A 21,633-nucleotide genomic window follows, 5' to 3' on the forward strand; every position below is an offset into this window, starting at 1 on the left:
CCAGGGGAGATTTGAACTTGCGCTTGATCCCGGTGAATTTCCCTGGTCTCCCATGACAGTCAGACACACATTCCCCTTTGCCACGTTTTGCAAAGTGAGCAATCCACGTTTCCCACGTGGCATCCTCCCCACTGGAGTTTCCAAATGACAAATAGAAAACAAAATAGGTACCCCAGAGGTCAGTAAGTAGAATTGTATCGCTACAAAACTAACGGCATCTTTAATTTGCAGCTTAATTTGAAAAACGGCGATCGGCACATCGGGAAACCGCCACATCCCAATGATGTCATTCTGCGTAGGACCGGGCATGCTGCGGTCTCTGGACACCTAGTGCCAAGCGCCAATATTCTGTAGCATCACCGTGTGAGTGTAACCACAGTATGACCTCAATGTGTGCTTCGTCAGGGGACATCACAAGATAAAACTTCATACTCTTATATTCCCCATCTTTAATTGACACATGCATAAATAATTAGGAGACTCAATAAAGAATGAGAAAAGTACTCTGTGCGGAAACAACGGGAATCCTTTTATTTCTCGTTAGATCGTGCAGACAAATCACTCAATGTTCATGAAAATGTGAGTAATTCTAGGACTGTCGCAGGAGATTATCACAGGTTAGAATTATTTGATAATCTAATAAATATTCTTTGGAATTGGCGACGGCGTGATGACCTCATCAAGTGTATGGTTACAAAATGGTGTTTAGCAAAGGTAAGAGCGTTATATAGTGCTCGAGACAGAGCAAGAATTGTGGCCCAGAACGCTCACAGAAAATGTTTCCCGATAAAGGACGGTCCCTAGGAGGACTAAAAAAAAGGGATTTGTAAAAGAACGTATCGGTCAGGAGCGGGAGCAGCTGGGTCAGGAGCGGGAGCAGCTGGGTCAGGAGCGGGAGCAGCTGGGTCAGGAGCGGGAGCAGCTGGGTCAGGAGTGGGAGCAGTTGGGTCAGCGCGTTATCGATGATGCAGTCAGACAGCGGCGATCTCGTCTTTGGGAGCGGGTTTCTGCAGAAGCAGGTCATTTTGAACACACTCTTTATAATAATCTTAGTGTTTCAGATTAGATTATAACAGTTTAACACATTTACGAGCTGCGCAGGAAAAACTCCTATTTCTCGTAGTGACATCAATGTAGTTATCGTCAGTTGGTTAACACTATATAAGAAGCACAATGTAGACAGTCTACATCACAGACCTATAATTGGGCACATTTTCATGGGGATTGAGCGAGAAATATATAAAATATGGTGAAAAACTAAAGGGTTTCCTTTGTTCCTGAACACCCCCGCCTCTCCTCCCTCCCTCCAACCCCTGCCTCTCCCTCACACATCTCCTCCTCCCTCGCCAACCTCTCTCCCTCCCTCACACCCTAACCTCCCACACTCCCCCCTCTTATCCTCTCTCCGCCTCACTCAATAACCCACTACCTCCCCTGCCCACACTCCATCCACCACCTCTACCCACACTCAATAACCCCCACACTCAATGACCTCCACCTCTCCCCCAATAACACCCGCTCCCTACACATTGACCCCCAGTTCCCCTCCGACACTCAATAATACCCCCTCCCCACAATCAAGCCCCATTCCTCACACTCAATAACCCCCATGTCCCCATTCCTCACACAATGATCCCCTCCCCCAATACACACAAACACACACACACACACACACACACACACACACACACACACACACACACACACACACACACACACACACACACACACACACACACACACACAATGACCCGACCTCCCCCAATACAGACACACACACACACACACACACCCACCCACCCCTTACCTTGGGGGGAGGCCTCTGGTTCCACACCGATCCCGTAGGCAGATGCGGAAGTTGGTCACGACTTCTGGGCTGGCCCAATTTCTGGCGCCGACTGGGGCGCACGCGGCAGTGGGGCTTTAGTGATGGCCGGACCGCCGCTGGAGGGAGCTTGGGCCCGGCAGCCAAGGCCCCGGCCTGGCAGTCCGACGCGGATGTTGGGCCCGACCTCTGTCCAGGCCCAAATTTCAGCGCCGACCGACTGGGCCTGGGACGGCAGTCCCGGCTCTCCCCCCCCCCCCCAGTATATGACTATTTGTCCCTGTCTCTGTTTGTATATCTATCTGAATTAAGTATAAACAGCCGTGTTAGTCCAGCTGCGATAGTGCCGACAGATATAAGTACTTCAGTATTAGGTGATACTTTTTAAATTTGAACTAACAATTGATATTTTAAAACAAGCTTTTGAGTTTTTTCTCTTCCTCAGGTAAATCAGTATCGCTGAACTGAGCAAGAGAGGAGAACTCTCACAAGCGCGTCTTATAATACCAATTGTTAGTCCAAATAAAAAAGGTCTCACCCAATACTGAAGTACTCATTGTATCTGTCTGCAATTATATGCGTAATCCCAAAGTTACCCATAAGGTTGGGAACGCTGCAGTATTTCCTGACAGATTTCCAGATCAAATTAAATCACTCAAAATAAATCTGTATGAATGATACAATCCAACCTTAAAATGAGAGAACCGTTTTGTGAGACGAGAGATTCTCGGTCGTTCTGCGTATTATTATTCCTCTCCTTTAGGAGCATATTATTAAGCCAGGTCTGAGATGTCGCCTCTTACACCAACAGTCTGTGACAGGTGTAAGAAACCTGATTAACAATGTCACTGGGATCAAACAGCGCTGCAGTGCGTCAAAGCAAACTTTCCTTTGCCTTGAGACACAGTGACCCACGATGTTTAAATAGTCTGTCACCACAAGAGGGCGCCAGATATCAGTGAGCAGAATGAAAATGTTCCATCCTTCCGAGATCACTTAGTATATACTGTATGAGAAAGTGTGCACACTGCAGTGGCCAGCTCTGCCTAGATATCAGGGAGACCCTCTGATGTGCCATTGTTATCTGCCATTGTTATCTGCCACTAATAAAAATGGCCCCATCCCAATGCAAGTCAATGGAAGGTGAAGAGTTCTCCATTCATTTCCTTTCAGATTTCCCTTTGACGTGTTGGACAGTAGAATTCTCACACATTGCACAGAACTGTCTTGGGTGAGGGAGCTGCCATCTCATCATCTTATTTACAGTAGGGCTCAGCCACTTTGGGTTTTGCTAATCCGACTTCCATCACTCCCAACTCCCGGTTAGTCTGAACCGCAGCTAGACTGTTCCTGAGTCTCCACAGAGGATCTCTCCCAACTTTACTATATTGGTCACAAACAATAAAACTGTCACAAACAGTGTTTGGAAAGACTAATGAAGTTTGGCCCCAGACTCCCTGCTGCACAGCAGATCCCTAGAGGCATGGCTGCTATGTTAGCATTGGATCTGCCTCCTATATCCACTACTAATTCAGTAGGCCTCCGCAGGTTAGTGGAAGCTGATGTGTTCTTGATGCCAAATTCCATACAGTTATAATCTCTCTAGAAAATAAATTCCAGCTGCACGGCAAAGTCAGCTCGCCAAAAATAAAATTCAACCAACTATCCATATGAGGACAAGTGGACAAACTAAGGACTAAATGACAGCCATGTCCTACTTTGTCTTCATCATCATTTCTGGCTACTGCCATAGGGTTAAAATAGAGATCATTCATAGGCAAGCTGCTTTATATGTTACTGGCTTCACTGAGAAGCATACTGGTGTCAATCTCTTGGAAAGACTGAAGAATGTAATTTCAAAATGGCGGACCCCTCTGGACCTCTCCTCCCGGGCTTCCTCATTTCAGAAAATGGTGCAAAGATTATCTGTGCATTATGACTTGGAGATTTTGTGCATACACCATCAACTTAATGAAACATACATTTCTGAAACATGAGATGCCTGCCGTGGCATATACAATCTCATTTTCGGCAGCAGCATGGAGAATACTGTAACAGCTGCAAGTGTAATCTGCCAGTCATCCACAGAACCAACAGGTTGTAACAAGGTGGAATTCCATCCTTTTATATGCTTCATTGACTCCATGAGCAGAACCAACTCACCTAGTCTTCCATGAGATAGGGATAGGGGGTACTTACTGTATCTTACTCGAGTACACTGGGAAATCATTGCACCTTTCTGTCAGCTACTTAAACCACTTGAAATAGGAAGTGAGGTCAGACCGTGCCAGTCTGAGGCAGGTCGTGCCAGTCATTAGACTTGTGGAGAAGCAGAAGGACAATATCAAATAAGATGGTTCCAGTGCTAGATACCTTGGCCTCCTTTCTGTGCTTAATGAGGACCCAGGGGTTTGAAATCTGAGTGCTACATTTTGACACTTGTTTCTGACTCTCGGTTTAAGACAAACTTTCCTTCCCCCAGGCACCGAGGTAAACACCTGCGGAGACCTCCCTGTTGGCAGTGCCAGCTCAAATGTGACATCATGGATCTCATTGTCCATCATCTTCTCCGGCTAAAACTGCGGTGTCTCCTGGTTGTTAGTAGGAGTACATTAAAAAGCAGTGTTGGTGGCAATGAGCAACAATGAAGAGAAAAACTGAAATATAAAATGAATGCAACTTGAGATATGTGATGGGGCTTTACCTATTTCATGGCGAATTTCTCTTAACTTTCACATTTCTCACATTTTTGGCCAAACGGTCACATTGCTCCCAATTTTTGCCAAGATCACTCAAATGTGTGCGAAAATGGCAGGATAAAAGGGTCATGTAAATTTTTGTTGGCTAAACTTTCCAGATTAGCTAACTTCACCGAAAAAAAAAAAAAAAATATCGCCCGGCTCTGGATGTAACAGATATAGAAGAAGAGGGTATCTGGCCAGGTTTAAAGGACGTACCTGCTGCTCCAACTAAAAATGACTCCTTTTGTGGAAGTTTGTTTCAATGATAACAGAGAAGTCAACATCAGAGACAGGGGGGCCGATTCTATAAGCCACGATAACCCACTTATCGAGGCCTTTTCGGCCAAAATGCCTACTGCTATTCTGTAAGCCTCGATAAGTGGGCGACAAAGGCATGAATCGCCAATTTTAGCAGCCGTCCAAAACAGATCGCCGGGTGACTCGATTGGCGATAAGTCTCCTATCGGCAGGTTCTGAAACTCGTGCAATTCTAGTTGCCTCGATTAGTTTATCGCGGTTCTGGAATGGCGAGTTTCTCCCCAAATCCTCATGCCAGGTAAAGTTGGCATGAGGCTGGGGAGAACCTGCTGAGAAGGCGGCGAGAGAGAACTTAGGAAAAAAAATGCCCCTTTCCTATATTGGATTGATGCCGGGGGTCTCCGGAGCTGATACCCATTAATATCAGCACCTGAGACCCCCGGCATGAATCCCATGCAATAAAAATGCATTTACAGGCAACTGCATTACCTTAGCGGCTAACCGCTAAGGCAATGAAGGGGTTAACTACCAGTGCCATGTTTATTGTGGGTAGAGGGGGTGGGTGAAGATGGTATTTGGCCATTGGTGGGTGTTTAGGTCTTGCGGGGGTTGTGAGTGGTGTTAACCCTTTCATTACCTTAGCGGTTAATACCGCTACGGTAATGAAGGGGTTAACCAGTCCCGCTACCCCCTGGTAGGCCTAAACATCCATCCTTGGGGCTACTAACCCCTTCATCCAATCCCTCTACCAACAATAAACAAAAATGCATACAACAACCCTACTACCCATCTCCTCTACCCCCAACAACCCCCCCCCCCCCAACACATACAGTACAGTAATGGGCAAAATAACTATTATTAGATATGGATAATAGCTAATTTGCCCATTCAAAATAAAACATTAGCCAGCCAGCATAAATAAGGTGGCATCCTCGTCAGCATACTGCAGGTCCATGTCCTCTGTTGCCAGCAAGAAAACATGAAAAAATACAATCTAATGGCCCCTAACCCTTAATCACCGTAGCGATTAATAATCACTATAGTAATTAAGGGGTTAACCCCCGTCCCCCACTACCCAGCCGGTAGGCCTAACCACCCACCCCGGACCCAGTATATCCACCCTCCACCCATTGATTGGCACAGTGGTATATCATACACATATAATATGGGCATGATAAGCCACTATAGCACCCAATGGTCAACCTAATACCAATCATTAAGGCCAAAAATACACAATAATAAAAGAAATACACAAGCACTTAACACCCAAACAATAAAATAATTAAAATGCCTAAAGGTACACATGAATAAAAATGATCACAAAAACAGCAAAATAATTAAAATTATATTATTCCAAAACATAAGAATTAAATTAAACAAACATCTATCCAATCAATTCAAGAAATAAAAGCACTAGACAACAAATCAAGAAAAACACTAGCTAAGTAAAGTAAATAAATAAAACCACTAGCCAACAAAACAATTAATTAATTTAAAACGCTAACCAATCCTAAAATGTACTAAAAACAAGCCATCCAAATTCCAAACAATTTAATCCAAACAATAAACAGAAAAAATCCAGTCAATTGAAAACAAGCATTTGCCAAAAAATGCATTGCCTGTCACTGTATTTATCTGTACCCTGGGCACAGATTAATACATTATCAGTCAATGGGCAAGCAAAAACATAAAAATAAATAAATACAATAAAAAAACGGAATAAAGACAATTACATACATTCAACATTTTACTTACCTTTAGAAGTCTCCACCCTCCGAATCCCGGCGTATCTGCAACCTCTCGACCTGCGACGTCATCATCCGCAATCCAACGCCATCCACCTTGAAGATCAGCATCAGGTACAAAAAAAAATCCTCTCTTTAATCGTCTCTCAACTTCTTCTTTCTTCTTCTGTAATTCTTTTCTTCTTTTCTTTAATCTTCTATGTTCTTTCTTTCAATCTAAAACCCCATTGTAAATCCACAACGGATGTTGTCTCGCCGTCTTCTTGAGCTAAAATGAGACGGAACAGGCCTTATATACTAGGGCCTTTGATGTCACATTTTAGGGTCAGATGGTAGTGCTCCAATCCGATTGGATCCTGTATCATGCGCCCGCCTCTTTTAAAAATTTTTTTTTTTACGAATGTGACGTCATCTCCAAGGGAGGTACATCCTTAAAACCACATGGCTGATTTCACATGGTATTACAGCCAATGGGATTGGCATAAGAGAGGGGGAGAAGGGGCGTAAGAGAGGGGGAGAAGGGGCGTAAGGGAGGGGATGTGAGGGCGTAAGAGAGGGGGCATGGGGGCATAAGACAGGGGGCGTGAGGGCGTAAGAGAGGGGGCATGGGGGCATAAGAGGGGGCATAAGAGAGGGGACGTGGGGGCATAAGAGAGGGGGGGTGGCGGAAGAGAGGGAAGAAGAGGGGGCGGAAGAGGCGGGGGGAGATGGGGTGTAAGAGGGGGAGTAAGCGATGGGGAGAGGGGATGTAAGCGTTGGGGAGAGGGGGTGGGAGAGGGGGTGTAAGCGATGGGGAGAGGGGATGTAAGCAATGGGGAGGGGTGTGTAAGCGATGGGGAGGGGGGTGTAAGTGATGGGGAGAGGGGGGGATGTAAGTGATGGGGAGAGGGGGCATAAGTAGTGGGGAGAGGGGGCGTAAGTGATGGGGAGAGGGGGCGTAAGCAATGAGGAGAGGGGGTGTGTTAGAGAGGGGGTGTAAGTGATGGGGAGAAGGGGTGTAAGTGATGGGGAGAGGGGGGGTGTTTAGAGAGGGGGTGTAAGTGATGGGAAGAGGGGGTGTAAGTGATGGGGAGAGGGGGTGTGTTTAGAGAGGGGGTGTAAGTGATGGGAAGAGGGGGTAAGCCATGGGGGATGGTGGAGTGTGAGAAGGGGGAGAGAAATAGAGGGGGTGAGAGAGCGAGGGGGGGGGGGAAGTATAAGAGAAAGAGGGGGGCCTCAAGGCCGCTGACATAGGGGGGGGGGGCCCGGTGGAAACTGTAGTTCTGGGCCCCATGAAAGCGGTCTGCCGCCTGCTACCAACTGTAGACATTTTGATGACATGCTCTTTGTCAATCAAATGTATGCGAGTTAATGAATCCTTTGCATAATATGTATTCATTTATAATATCAATCAATATCATATATACTCATTATCTTTTCATTTCCGTATCTAACCATCTCTCTTTCTTTAGTTGCTGAGCACTGAAGGAGCTGAATGAAAGTACAGTATTTGCATTGCCTTTGCCTAATGCCTGAGTATCCTTTATGCAGGCTCACAGGCAGTACTATTAAATAACCTTGGCAGTATTGCTGATAACAGCAGAACACCAGCTTCTGTCTCCAGTTATTTTGTACTCCCTCCCCTGGGATTCATTACACAGAGAGGTGGATGCTCTGGGTTTATGGGGTTTCCTGCTGCACCCGGATATAAGGGCTTGTTATGAGACATCCTCTAAGGCTGCTAACTCCTGGTGTCTTAGGCTACGTCCATAGAGCCTCAGCCCGCGCTCCTCCGCGCTGATGCTGAGGCTCGCCTGCCCGGTCAGGAGCGATCCCATGGACTGGCAGGCGAACCAGCGTGCACGATCGAGGGGGCGAGGGGAGGCAGGGCAGTGACGTCGCTGGGCCAATAGCCCGCGACGCACCGACGTGAATGTCACGGCGCCGACGTCACTGCACAGTTGACGTTGCTTTGCTGTGATTGGAGTTTTTCAACCGTGAGAAACGGGCTCTGCTGTCGGCTGAAAATTCCAACACATCAGCACGCCTGCGGACGCTCGCGTGAGCCCCCTCTAAAGACATACTCATTGAAGATGCAGGGGCTCAGAGCGGAGCGTCTGCGCTGCTTCCCCTGCTATGGACGCAGCCTTAGAGCCTACATGCACCTAATCAGTGTATCCTCTGTGACGTTTCCTTCATTGTTATATGGCATTCATTATGATAGGATCTGCATTCTAAGGCCGCGCTTATAGTGCCGGCGGCGGTGACGTCACGCTGCGGGCGCTGGAAAAATCAAATTGAGATGACTTCCAGCGATCGCGACCAAGTCGTCGCTCCATCATGCCACGCTTGCTATAAGCACACGCGATGGCGGCAATGCATTTGTTTTGACGCGACTTTGCGTCGCCGTCACTATAAGCGCAGCCATAGGCTTAGTCCCCGGTGATCACGGCGGCATGTGTGCCACACACCACAGCACAGCCCTCTATGGGGCAGGCCCCAGTGGCCGTGTGTGTGTGGGCGCGCAAAGCGCTGTGACGCGTACGCTGGCAGGGAAGACCAGAATGTTGTCTTCCCGTGCCGCAACGCGATCTCGTGGTCGGTGCGCAGTCAATGGCAAGGCAGATATGCCCCGTTATGGCCATGCCGCCTGTAATGGCCGCCCCCCGCGCATGCTGCAGGGAAGACTGGGACCGTAGCATAACTGTTAGCACAGGGCACAATTGCTTCTCCCTTTACATCTATTAAAGGGTCTGTATTTATATTAACTACTTGAGTGCCAGAGGTATCTGCAGTTAATTAAGGGGACAATAATATACCCCCCCCCCTTCATTTTAAGGTTTAATTTACTTTGAAAGTATACCCTTGTAGAGGGAGAGGGGGATTGGCCCGGTATTAAAGGGGTTGCACCCCATATGGCCTCCCCCTGACCTCACCAGGGAGGCGAGGGGTTAACTGGACTGCGGGCCAGGAATGTGGTTTTTACCTTGCTGCAACATGAAAATGTATGTTCCCCTGTTGTAATGTATTATCACCATGTAAGTGTCTGCACCACACACACTGGGATCCATCCGGGAGGACAAGGGTTAATAGATAGAGAGTGATTATAGCCCTTTGTTTAATGTTCCCGCCTTTTCAGGCTCCATTTTGCAGGGTCCCATAGGCCGCCATTGCAGCTCCATTCATTTCAATGGCGAATCCAGCGGCTTTGGACCTGTTTCCCTCGAAGACCAGCAGGTGGCGTCCGAGAGGAGGAGCGGCGGTTTCCCATTGTAAGTCAATGGGCCCATTGACTTCAATGGGGATTCCTCGACGTCGACCTCCAGGAACGAGTTGGCAGCCGTCCAAACCGCAGACCGCAAAAGCGGACACAATGTCTTTTAAAAGAGCCTTTATCACTATCGGTCAAGGTCAACAACAATTGGCGTGGGAACCCTAGGTTCTAGGGCACCGGGGAATAAAATTATTTTTGCCCCTAGCTCCTAGGCCTCCCCACACATGACCACCACCGGGTCCGAGAATCCAGGACCCCCATAAAGGGTTGCGCGCTCCTAGAGGGTCGCGCCATTGACTTCAATGGCGGAGCAAAGAGCAGCGCGAGAAAACGGATAAGTCCGAAATCCTGAAATGTGTAAGCCCATATCTCCGGTTCTGGAAGGACCAGAGGGCCGGGGTTTGGGGTGCAGGCAGTCACTTTTCCGGCATTGACTGCAGGTCCATTCTCGACCCTCTCCGACCAACCAGACAGAGTATGGGCAACTGTAAAGGTCCGTGAGTTTTCCCATAGACCTCAATGGCGGCGGTTCCCCATTGAAAGGCTATGGCAGAGAAGTCCCATAGACGCCAGTGGCGGAATTTCCCCATTGTAAGTCTATGGCGGTGGAACCCATAGGCGCCAATGGCGGCGTTTCCCCATTGAAACTCTATGGCGGCGGAGCCCGTTGATTTCAATGGGAAATGAGTGAAAAACCGAGATTTATTTTAAAGCGGAGAATCTTGTAATAAAGAAATAAAAGGTTTAACTTGTATTTGCGTATTTCCGGTCTGGAAGGTCGCAGCAGGCTGAAACTTGGCCACAATGGAGAGTCACTTCCGGCAAGAAGGACTGGGTCGTTTCGACCCGCTGGGCCTAACAGAACCAGTTATTTTAATATGTCTTTATATTAAAACCTGTACTGTGTTTCAAAGCGGGGAGAAAAGCCCGCGAAGATTCCTGCACACTGAGGAATGCAAATGGTCAGGGGGGCGACCTAAAGTCTATGAACAGACCCCCTGATCAAAGGCTTAGCCTCCCTAACTGTATACATTAGGGTGGAGAAGTGCAGGGCTTGAGTGGTTTGTAGGTGCTATAACACACCTACAAACAAAGAATATCCTGACCAGATAGCCCATCTGGTAGACTACCCGGCGCCCCTGACTTGGGTGTGGGGCTACAGAAATGAGACCCCCAGTGTCCCAGTACGCATGTGCCATCTAGCTGGGGGGCATGGGTTAACAATGTTCCCACGTTAGAGATTGGGTGCAGGTAATTGTTCTCCAATAGCCTGCACTCAATAGTAAGAATAGGGTTGAAAAGATATATAAACTGATGTCAACCCTACAGTCTTTGTCTTCTTTGATACCAACTATTGATGCCTGATTGCTGTGGAATTGCTAATCAAGATTCCTGATTACTTCTGCATCCCCCCATCCCCTAAGTAAGTGTATCTCTTGTCTGTTATTTGTATCATCTGCTGTGTTCACCTATCTAAGGAATAAATATACTTTATTATATTTAAAGCCGTGTTCAGTTCAACCCAGATATTTGGTGTATATTATAACCTGTCCCAAGCTACCGTGACAACCCTACTTTACACATGTTGTATATCCAGCTTCTAATATACAGGAGCCGTCCCCCCTGAAGATGCAGAACCCAGGGGGTCCACAGAGCGGAAGTCAGTGACGTAGCTACTGCCTGGACTGACCAGGCACATCTCGGGGAGGGGGGGGCAAATTGGAGTCGGGAACTTCCCTCCAGACTGTTGATGACCCCTTCCTCCCCAAAGCAGTTACAGAGACCCCCCGCGCTCTCCCCCACAGCAATGGAACTGACAGCTGGGGAGAGAGTGGGGGGCCTCTGTAACACATCGGTGCTCCTCGATGATGACGCCCAGGGGGCCCTTAAAGGCGTAGTTACGCCACTGGCTGAACTATGTTCATTTCAGCTCCAGGGACCCCCTGATTCTGGAGAGCGCCATTTAAAAAAAAAAAAAAAAATCTCCCACGTTATGTGGATCCACGTGAGGGGGATTTAAATGGGCGCTAACTCCAACTTATTTATCATCACGGCAACAAGGCAGGCTTCGGAGCTGAAATTAACGTGGTTCAGCTCTGGGAACCCTCTGCTTCTTACCCTTGTAAATAAATGAGAGGGTGGGTTATAGATTGTAAGCTCCTTGGTGCAGGGCCCTCCGTACCTACTGTAATAATGTTAAGGTTTATTCATTTTTTCCCCCCGTGGTCCAACCCTATTGTACTGCACTACGGAATATGTCAGTGCATTATGATGAGAATAAGGGTGACTTAATAATATTTAATCCCAGCATAGATATCGTGTATCATTTCCGACTTTAGCTCGATGGACAAAGTTAACCTGCGTTTACGCGACAAAGTTGCATTAACGCCCGGAACACATGATGTGAATCTCCTGATATCTTACCCCTGGTCCCTGCGGCATTGGACTGGCTGCGGTTTCATTGCATTAGATCAAATAAAAATACCACTTGTGAGCACATTCACATCCCTCAGACTCGGATTCCCCGCATTATTTCCTAGCATACTGTCAGGGTCGCCTAGACCTCCTGCCTAGCCTTAGCTTCTTTGTCCACCGGGTGTGCTGCTGCCTTCTGTTTGCTCTGGGTTCCTCTGTCTGTTTGTCTTCTTGTTGCTCCTGTCTCTGTCTTATAGTTCTGTTTCCTGTCTGTTTGCCTTGCCTTTGCTTGAAGTCAGACTCCTATTATACATGCCTCTGATCCTGATCTGTTTCCTGTACCTGTACCTGTATTTGAGTCTGTTCACAGTAAAAGCCCTTGCTGGTAATTTGGCTTGTCCCTGTTTGTTCCTTTTCTCAGTCTCTGCCCCCAGACCTGTCCTTGCTCCCCTGTCCTGTTCCAGTCTCCTTGTTGCCGACCTCTGCTTGTTACCTGACTTCGCTACCTGCCGCCTGCCTCGGACCCCTGCTTGTTTCCTGACTTCACTACCTGCCGCGTGCCTTGAACCCCTGCTTGTGACCCCTACTACGCTCGTGCTGTTCCGGCCACCGAGATCCTACCCACCACAGGAGTCCCCCGTGACACATACACTGCAGAAAGGGATTCTGGGAAATGACATGCAAATGAGCACACAATGTCACCATTTGCTTCAAATCCATTTTGACATGGAATATTAAATGATGAATTTTAAATTCGTCCCCTTGTTTACATTCTAGCGAAGGCAGCACACACCCTAAATTCTGCGCTGTTTGTGCACTTGTGGCTTTTTGGAATAAATGTTAAAAAAAACTAGCAAACATTTTATCCGCTTATTAAAAGAAAATGACAATGGATGTTTCTCCCCCCTCCCCCCACTTATTATAAGGGGGAGAAAGAGGAATACGTCCCCTGTAAATCACACAGGTGGGTAAGCAAAAAGATAATGTGATTTGCATAATTGTTTGTATTCAAGAGAAGACTTGAAACTGTGACCTTAGGCGCCAGAGCCTAACACATCAACCATTACAGCGCGCCTTGCGTATCACACAGCGGCGGGTACAGGAGGTAGGAATGGCAGCTGTAGGCGGAGGGGGAGGTCTGGTTAATTGAAATAAAAGCAATATCCACTGAAATGTAGTTAGCAATTCCCCTCTGCTTAAAGGCTGTTTGACAAAAGTGTTCAATGACAGCTTACTAATGGGGCAGTGAAGTGGCTGATATACGCCACGGTGACAGGCTCACCCAGAGGTGATAGCAGCGGCGTAATAATACTGGCCAATAATGCCAAGAGACTTTAACCCAGCCAGGGCATTATTGGCCATTAGTGCTCTGTTCTGAGGGGATTATTACTATTATAAGCTGAATGTAGGCTTTGTTCATAAATAATAGACACTTTTGTATAGATATATAAATCGGAACTACGCTGAGAGAGAAAGAGGTGCGGGGCGGAGTGGGGAGAGAGAAGTGCGGACGGGGAGAGAAAGGGGTGAGGGTAAGGGGGAAAGGGATTAAAAAGTGGGGGGATGAGGGGGAGAAGAAGTGGGGATATGGGGGGGAGTTGAGGGGGAGAAGTGGGGATATGGGGGGGGAGAAGAAGTGGGGATATGGGGGGGAGTTGAGGGGGAGAAGAGGGGAAGGGGAGATGGGGAAGAAAAGTGGGGGAACAGTGATTTTAGCAACAAACTTAATAAAAAACTTATAAATAACCTTAGCAGAAGCTATACAAGTTGTGGTACAAATATTACTTTGTTGCAAGTAACAAAGTTACTAGTTGGGACCCTGGGTTAGAGTCTCAGCTTCGCCTCGGGCCTTCAACTCTTCCAGCCAGGGCATTATTGGACAATAATGCTCTTGTCTTCTGGGATTACTTAAATAACGCGAGACCCCGCAACAGGTCAGGTTTGTAGGATATCCCTGCTTCAGCACAGGGGCTCTGGGGATTGTATAATGTGCCTGCTGTTTGCTCTCTTACAAACAATAGCTTTGCTCATTGCTTTCCTGTTGCATATGCTTTTAAAACCAGAGACATAACATAAAACACAGACAAAGCTCAGTGCACATCCAGAAAAACTTATATACGGTACAGTGCCTAAATATACATGTATAAATAACTAATAAATAAAACGGTCTTTTAGTTTAACATTTTGGCCAAATTGTTGTAAGCCCTTGAGCCAACTACACGGCAGACCACGTTTCAAGGGTCCCTAACACTAATATAGATTCTTAATAACCTGTGCATTGCCAGGAAGAATAATTTATAATAAATCTGTCAATATAAGTTGCAAAAGTTCTAAGTCTGATTGAAGCTTTTATTAACCTGTACATTACCAGGAAAAGCACTCTGTAATAGATTTGTCACAATCACACTGTAAGCAGGCAAGTTCCCCTGATAGTTGGAGATGCCATGGAGTGAGCTTTTTACCATTTAAATGTGGGAGGGAGTGAGCTTCAATTGGATAGGAAGTTGCCACCCTCCAATCAGCCAAGACTAGCTGAACAAGAATTATAAAACATACAGAACACCTACAAGCTCATATTGAACCCCCAAAATACCCACAACATATATATAAGCATATAAGTTTCACAGAGGAGTGCTCAAGGGCTTACAACAATTTGGCCAAAATGTTAAACTAAAAGACCGTTTTATTTATTAGTTATTTATACATGTATATTTAGGCACTGTACCGTATATAAGTTTTTCTGGATGTGCACTGAGCTTTGTCTGTGTTTTATGTTATGTCTCTGGTTTTAAATACATATATTGCCATGCTCAGTAGCACTCCTCTGTGAAACTTATATGCAACAGGTCAGGTTTTCAGGATATCCCTGCTTCAGAACTGGTGGCTCAATCCCTGCTTCAGCATAGGTGGCTCAATCAGTCCCTGCTTCAGCACAGGTGGCCCAATCAGTGGCTCAGTGAGCCAAATTGAGCCACCTGTGCTGAAGCTGGGATATCCTGAAAACCTGACCTGTTGGGGGGGACTGGAGTTGAGCAGCCCTGCAGTATTCTTTGAGTTTCTTCAGCAAGGATGCTCTCAGCTGCTGGATCCTCCCAGAAGAGGAATGTATAAGATGAATAGAGATCCCTTTGAATGTAGAATACACACAGGCTCAAAGAAACACAAAATGCAAAAAGAATTGGAACGCTTGTGTTCTATATGTGCAGTTTGATGTTACAGAACATCAGTGACTGTCCTTTGTAGTGGGAGAATACAGACGAAAAGCCGGAGACACCGCATGAATATGAAAGTTCTTGAAAATAACACCCACACATTAAATTAGTTATGATGGGTAAAAAAAAGTGTCAAAAACTCTCCACTGTACAGTAAATAAAAAAAGATCATGTGTGAGCACATTCTCATGTTTCCGACAGGTCCACAACCCTGCCGTTCTCCATCATCTCTTAGCACACAGTACAGTGCTTCTACTGCAGCCAGGGATTCTGGGTAATGACATGCAAATGAGTACAGTGTCACCTTTTGCTTCTTATCCATTTAAAAATGGACCCGTACGAGGTGTGTGCAGAGTTACATATTGTGGAGACAGATTAGGGTGAAATGAAATCCTGGCTTTATTGCGCCTGTTCCTTTAACAAGGCAAAACATACAAAAATAAAGGCCTACTCCACTTTGGAGAATAACTAAACCTTTACTCCAGCCCTTTCTAAATGGATGGCTAGCTAAGCTGGTTACCACCCCAAACACACATACATACATCAAATAAAAAGATCACTTGTGAGCACATTCACATGTCCTAGACAGGTCTGCAACTCTGCCTTTCACCATTATCCCCAGCATACAGTGCTTCCACTGCAGCAAGGGATTCTGGGAAATGACATGCACATGAGCACACTCACCTTTTGCCTGAAATCCATTTTTACATGGAACCCTTATAAGCTAATGCTCACTGTTGACACAGCTTTTAAGCACAGTATGGCAATCAAATGCAAAGCCAGAGAAACCACTCACAGACATGTTTCAACCTTAATGGGGCTCATCAGTTGGTTGTACTGGCTTTGCAATTTTAAAGGCTGTAGGATATATTTCAAGTCGAAATATTTTCTAAGTCCCACTTTTCGGGGCCAAGTTCTGAGAATAGAACATCGTGGCTGGGATTGCAAGCCGAAAAAGAGTTCCAGGATGTTTGGTACTAACTCCTGCATGAGGGATTTCGGCATCTCCAGAAGAAAGAGAGCGGTGGCATCAGGAACTTCATGCCGATATGAGTTCCAGGACATTTTGGGCCAAGTCCTGGTCAACCTAAAGACTTTGTTTTCTGTTCTATTTTACCTAGGAAAGTGTACTGTAGACCCCCAGTAAGTGTGTTTTCTTCTGTATTTTGTAAACCACTGTGTGTACGTCTGTTTCAATGGAATATATGTCAATTTGTTTTACTATCTTGTTTTGCTTAGTGATATGATCCCAGTAAAAAGGTGTAAAGACCTGGTCTCCCATGACAGGCTTTTTTACTGGGACTTATCAACAAGAAAGTCTCTTATCTGTTTCTGTTGTAGCTGTAGGGCAGGGGTGGGGAACGTCCGGCCCACGGGCCGTGTAAGGCCCGCAAAGTCATTTGGTCCGGCCCCCGGGAAGCCTGCAAGAATGGTTTAAAAAATTTTTTTTTTTTTTTTTAAACTCCCCCTTTCCTGATGGGCTGCCCGTGCTCTCACTCTGCCAATTTTTTTTGGGCCCGCCTCTTCCTACAGCACCGCCCCCCTCCCTTCTCTCCTCCAGTAATGCCGGCTCCTTAGGCTCCGCCCCTCTGTCCCTCCCTTTAGGCTCTGCGGGCCTGCCAGTCTCTCAGCTGCACTGGCTACCTATGCTGCTCCAGCAGCCCATCCCTGGGCCCCAGGTAACCCACATGCCCCCTTATACCTCCTCCCAGGAACCTTACCCACCCCAAGGGGGGAGAGGCCTTATTTTTGTGTGTTTGCAGAGGTGGGCTTATTGTGTGTGTGTGTGTGTGTGTGTCACTGTGTGTGTCATTGTGTGTGTGTGTGTGTGTGTCTGTCTCTGTCATTGTGTGTGTGTGTGTGTCAATGTCACTGTGTGTGTGTGTGTGTGTGTGTGTGTGTGTCAATGTCACTGTGTGTGTGTGTCAATGTCACTGTGTGTGTGTCTGTCACTGTGTGTGTGTCTGTCACTGTCACTGTGTGTGTGTCTGTCACTGTCGCTCTGTGTGTCTGGCACTGTCGCTTTGTGTGTCTGTCACTGTCACTGTGGGTGTCTGGCACTGTCACTGTGTCTGGCACTGTCACTGTGTGTGACCGTCACTGTGTGTGACTGTCACTGTGTGTCACTGTCTCTGTGTGTCACTGTCTCTGTGTGTGTGTGTCACTGTCTGTGTGTGTGTGTGTGTGTGTGTGTGTCACTGTCTGTGTGTGTGTGTGTCACTGTCCGTGTGTGTGTGTGTGTGTGTGTGTGTCACTGTCTCTCTGTGTGTGTGTGTGTGCCACTGTCTTTGTGTGTGTGTGTGTGTATGTGTGTATGTGTGTGTCACTGTCTCTGTGTGTGTGTGTGTCACTGTCTTTGTGTGTGTGTGTCACTGTCTCTCTGTGTGTGTCAATGTCACTGTGTGTGTCACTGTCTCTGTGTGTGTGTGTGTGTGTGTGTGTGTGTGTCACTGTCTCTGTGTGTGTGTGTGTGTGTGTCACTGTGTGTGTGTGTCACTGTGTGTGTGTGTCACTGTCTGTGTGTGTGTGTGTGTCACTGTCTCTGTGTGTGTGTCACTGTCTCCATGTGTGTGTGTCACTGTCTCTGTGTGTGTGTGTGTGTGTGTGTCACTGTCTCTGTGTGTGTGTGTGTGTGTGTGTGTCACTGTCTCTGTGTGTGTGTATGTGTCACTGTCTCTCTGTGTGTGTGTCACTGTCTGTGTGTGTTTGTGTGTGTGTGTGTGTCACTGTCTCTGTGTGTGTGTGTGTGTCACTGTCTCTGTGTGTGTGTGTGTCACTGTCTCTGTGTGTGTGTGTGTGTCAATGTCACTGTGTGTGTGTCTGGCACTGTCACTGTGTGTGTGTCTGGCACTGTCACTGTGTGTGTGTCTGGCACTGTCACTGTGTGTGTGTCTGGCACTGTCACTGTGTGTGACTGGCACTGTCACTGTGTGTGACTGGCACTGTCACTGTGTGTGACTGGCACTGTGTGTCACTGTCACTGTGTGTGTCTGGCACTGTCACTGTGTGTGACTGGCACTGTGTGTCACTGTCTCTGTGTGTGTGTCACTGTGTGTGTGTGTGTGTGTGTGTGTGTGTGTGTGTCACTGTCTGTGTGTGTGTGTGTGTGTGTGTGTCACTCTCTGTGTGTGTGTCACTGTCTCTGTGTGTGTGTGTGTCACTGTCTGTGTGTGTGTGTGTGTGTGTGTGTGTGTCACTGTCTCTCTCTGTGTGTGTGTGTGTGTCACTCTGTGTGTGTGTGTGTGTGTGTCACTGTCTCTGTGTGTGTGTGTGTGTCACTGTCTCTGTGTGTGTGTGTCACTGTCTCTGTGTGTGTGTGTCATTGTCTGTGTGTGTGTGTGTGTGTGTGTCACTGTCTCTGTGTGTGTGTGTGTGGGTGTCACTGTCTCTGTGTGTGTGCGTGTGTGTCACTGTCTCTGTGTGTGTGTGTGTGTCACTGTCTCTCTGTGTGTGTGTGTGTGTGTCACTGTCTGTGTGTGTGTGTGTGTGTGTGTGTGTCACTGTCTGTGTGTGTATGTGTGTGTCACTGTCTCTGTGTGTGTGTGTGTGTGTGTCAATGTCACTGTGTTGTCACTGTCTCTCTGTGTGTGTGTGTGTGTGTGTGTGTCACTGTCTCTGTGTGTGTGTGTGTGTGTGTGTGTGTCACTGTGTGTGTGTGTGTGTGTGTGTGTGTGTCACTGTCTGTGTGTGTGTGTGTGTGTGTCACTGTCTCTCTGTGTGTGTGTGTGTGTGTGTGTGTCACTGTCTCTGTGTGTGTGTGTCACTGTCTCTGTGTGTGTGTGTGTGTGTCACGGTCTCTGTGTGTGTGTGTGTGTGTGTGTGTCACTGTCTGTGTGTGTTTGTGTGTGTGTGTGTCACTGTCTCTGTGTGTGTGTGTGTGTGTGTGTCACTGTCTCTGTGTGTGTGTGTGTGTGTCACTGTCTCTGTGTGTGTGTGTCACTGTCTCTGTGTGTGTGTGTGTGTGTGTGTGTGTGTCACTGTCTGTGTGTGTGTGTCACTGTCTGTGTGTGTGTGTCACTGTCTCTGTGTGTGTGTCACTGTCTCTGTGTGTGTGTCACTGTCTCTGTGTGTGTGTGTCACTGTCTCTGTGTGTGTGTGTCACTGTCTCTGTGTGTGTGTGTCACTGTCTCTGTGTGTGTGTGTCACTGTCTGTGTGTGTGTGTGTGTGTGTGTGTGGGTGTCACTGTCTCTGTGTGTGTGTGTGTGTGTGTCACTGTCTCTCTGTGTGTGTGTGTGTGTGTGTGTGTCACTGTCTCTGTGTGTGTGTGTGTGTGTGGGTGTCACTGTCTCTGTGTGTGTGTGTGTGTGTGTCACTGTCTCTCTGTGTGTGTGTGTGTGTGTGTGTGTCACTGTCTCTGTGTGTGTGTGTGTGTGTGTCACTGTCTGTGTGTGTGTGTGTGTGTCCCTGTCTCTGTGTGTGTGTGTGTGTCACTGTCTCTGTGTGTGTGTGTCACTGTCTGTGTGTGTGTGTGTGTGTGTGTGTGTGTGTGTGTGTGTCACTGTCTGTGTGTGTGTGTGTGTGTGTGTGTGTCACTGTCTCTGTGTGTGTGTGTGTGTGTCACTGTCTCTGTCTCTGTGTGTGTGTGTGTGTGTGTGTGTGTGTGTCACTGTCTCTGTGTGTGTGTGTGTGTGTGTGTGTGTCACTGTCTGTGTGTGTGTGTGTCACTGTCTCTGTGTGTGTGTGTCACTGTTTCTGTGTGTGTGTGTCACTGTTTCTGTGTGTGTGTGTGTCACTGTCTCTGTGTGTGTCACTGTCTCTGTGTGTGTGTGTGTGTCACTGTCTCTGTGTGTGTGTGTGTGTCACTGTCTCTGTGTGTGTGTGTGTGTCACTGTCTCTGTGTGTGTGTGTGTGTCACTCTCTGTGTGTGTGTGTGTGTCACTGTCTGTGTGTGTGTGTGTCTCACGGTCTCTGTGTGTCTCACGGTCTCTGTGTGTCTCACGGTCTCTGTGTGTCTCACGGTCTCTGTGTGTCTCACGGTCTCTGTGTGTCTCACGGTCTCTGTGTGTCTCACGGTCTCTGTGTGTCTCACGGTCTCTGTGTGTCTCACGGTCTCTGTGTGTCTCACGGTCTCTGTGTGTCTCACGGTCTCTGTGTGTCTCACGGTCTCTGTGTGTCTCACGGTCTCTGTGTGTCTCACGGTCTCTCTGTGTGTTTCACGGTCTCTCTGTGTGTCTCACGGTCTCTGTGTGTCTCACGGTCTCTGTGTGTCTCACGGTCTCTGTGTGTCTCACGGTCTCTGTGTGTCTCACGGTCTCTGTGTGTCTCACGGTCTCCGTGTGTCTCACTGTCTCCGTGTGTCTCACTGTCTCTGTGTGTCTCACTGTCTCTGTGTGTCTCACTGTCTCTCTCTGTGTGTGTTTGTGTGTGTATCTCACTGTCTGTGTCACGGTCACTGTGTTTGTGTGTCACTGTCTGTGTGTGGCAGCAGCCGCCTGAGGTGATTAAGGACCTGAGTATCACCAGGGTGGCGCGGGTAAGCAGCGCTCCGGGGGGGAGAGGGTATAAGAGGAGTGGGGGATGGGGGGGAAGGGGGTATAAGAGGCTTGGGGGATAGAAGAATGAGTCTGCGGTGGGAGAGACACCTCACTACCGCCTCTCCTCCTCCTCCCCACACCGGGCAGCAGTTGTGGAGGGTACCTGCTCTGATCCCCCCCCCTGCTCTGCCCCCCCGTGCACTTACACGGCCCTCCTCCCCACACCGGGTAGCAGTTGCGGAGGAGGGCACCTGCCCCGATCCCCCCTGCTCAGATTCCCCCCCCCCTTGTGCACTTACACGGTCCTCCTCCCCACACCGAGCAGCAGTTGCGGGAGGCACCTGCTCCGATCCCCCCCAATCAGATTTCCCTCCCCCTGTGTGTGTCTGAGAGAGAGAGTGTGTGTGTGTGTATGAGAGTGTGTGTGTGTCGGAGAGAGTGTGTGTGTGTGTTTGTGTCTGAGAGAGAGTGTGTGTGTGTCTGAGAGAGTGTGTGTGTGTGTGTGTGTCTGAGAGAGAGTGTGTGTGTGTGTCTGAGAGAGAGTGTGTATGTGTGTCTGAGAGAGAGTGTGTGTGTGTCTGAGAGAGAGTGTGTGTCTGAGAGAGAGTGTGTCAGAGAGAGAGTGTGTGACAGAGAGAGAGTGTGTGACAGAGAGAGAGTGTGTCTGAGAGAGTGTGTCTGAGAGAGAGAGTGTGTCTGAGAGAGAGAG

General features: G+C 47.8%; 1 long non-coding RNA gene across 1 annotated transcript in view; it reads right to left on the minus strand.

The window, feature by feature from the left end:
- Nucleotides 1-6,513: 6,513 nt before the first annotated feature.
- LOC142462982 (uncharacterized) overlaps nt 6,514-21,633 on the minus strand; it is a 25,591-nt gene continuing 10,471 nt past the window's right edge. Inside the window, exon 3 of the long non-coding RNA XR_012787322.1 lies at nt 6,514-6,837. This is a non-coding gene — a long non-coding RNA (uncharacterized LOC142462982). The remainder of the gene's footprint in view (nt 6,838-21,633) is intronic.

This window comes from Ascaphus truei, chromosome 11, assembly GCF_040206685.1.
Source record: "Ascaphus truei isolate aAscTru1 chromosome 11, aAscTru1.hap1, whole genome shotgun sequence".
Classification (NCBI taxonomy): Eukaryota; Metazoa; Chordata; class Amphibia; order Anura; family Ascaphidae; genus Ascaphus; species Ascaphus truei.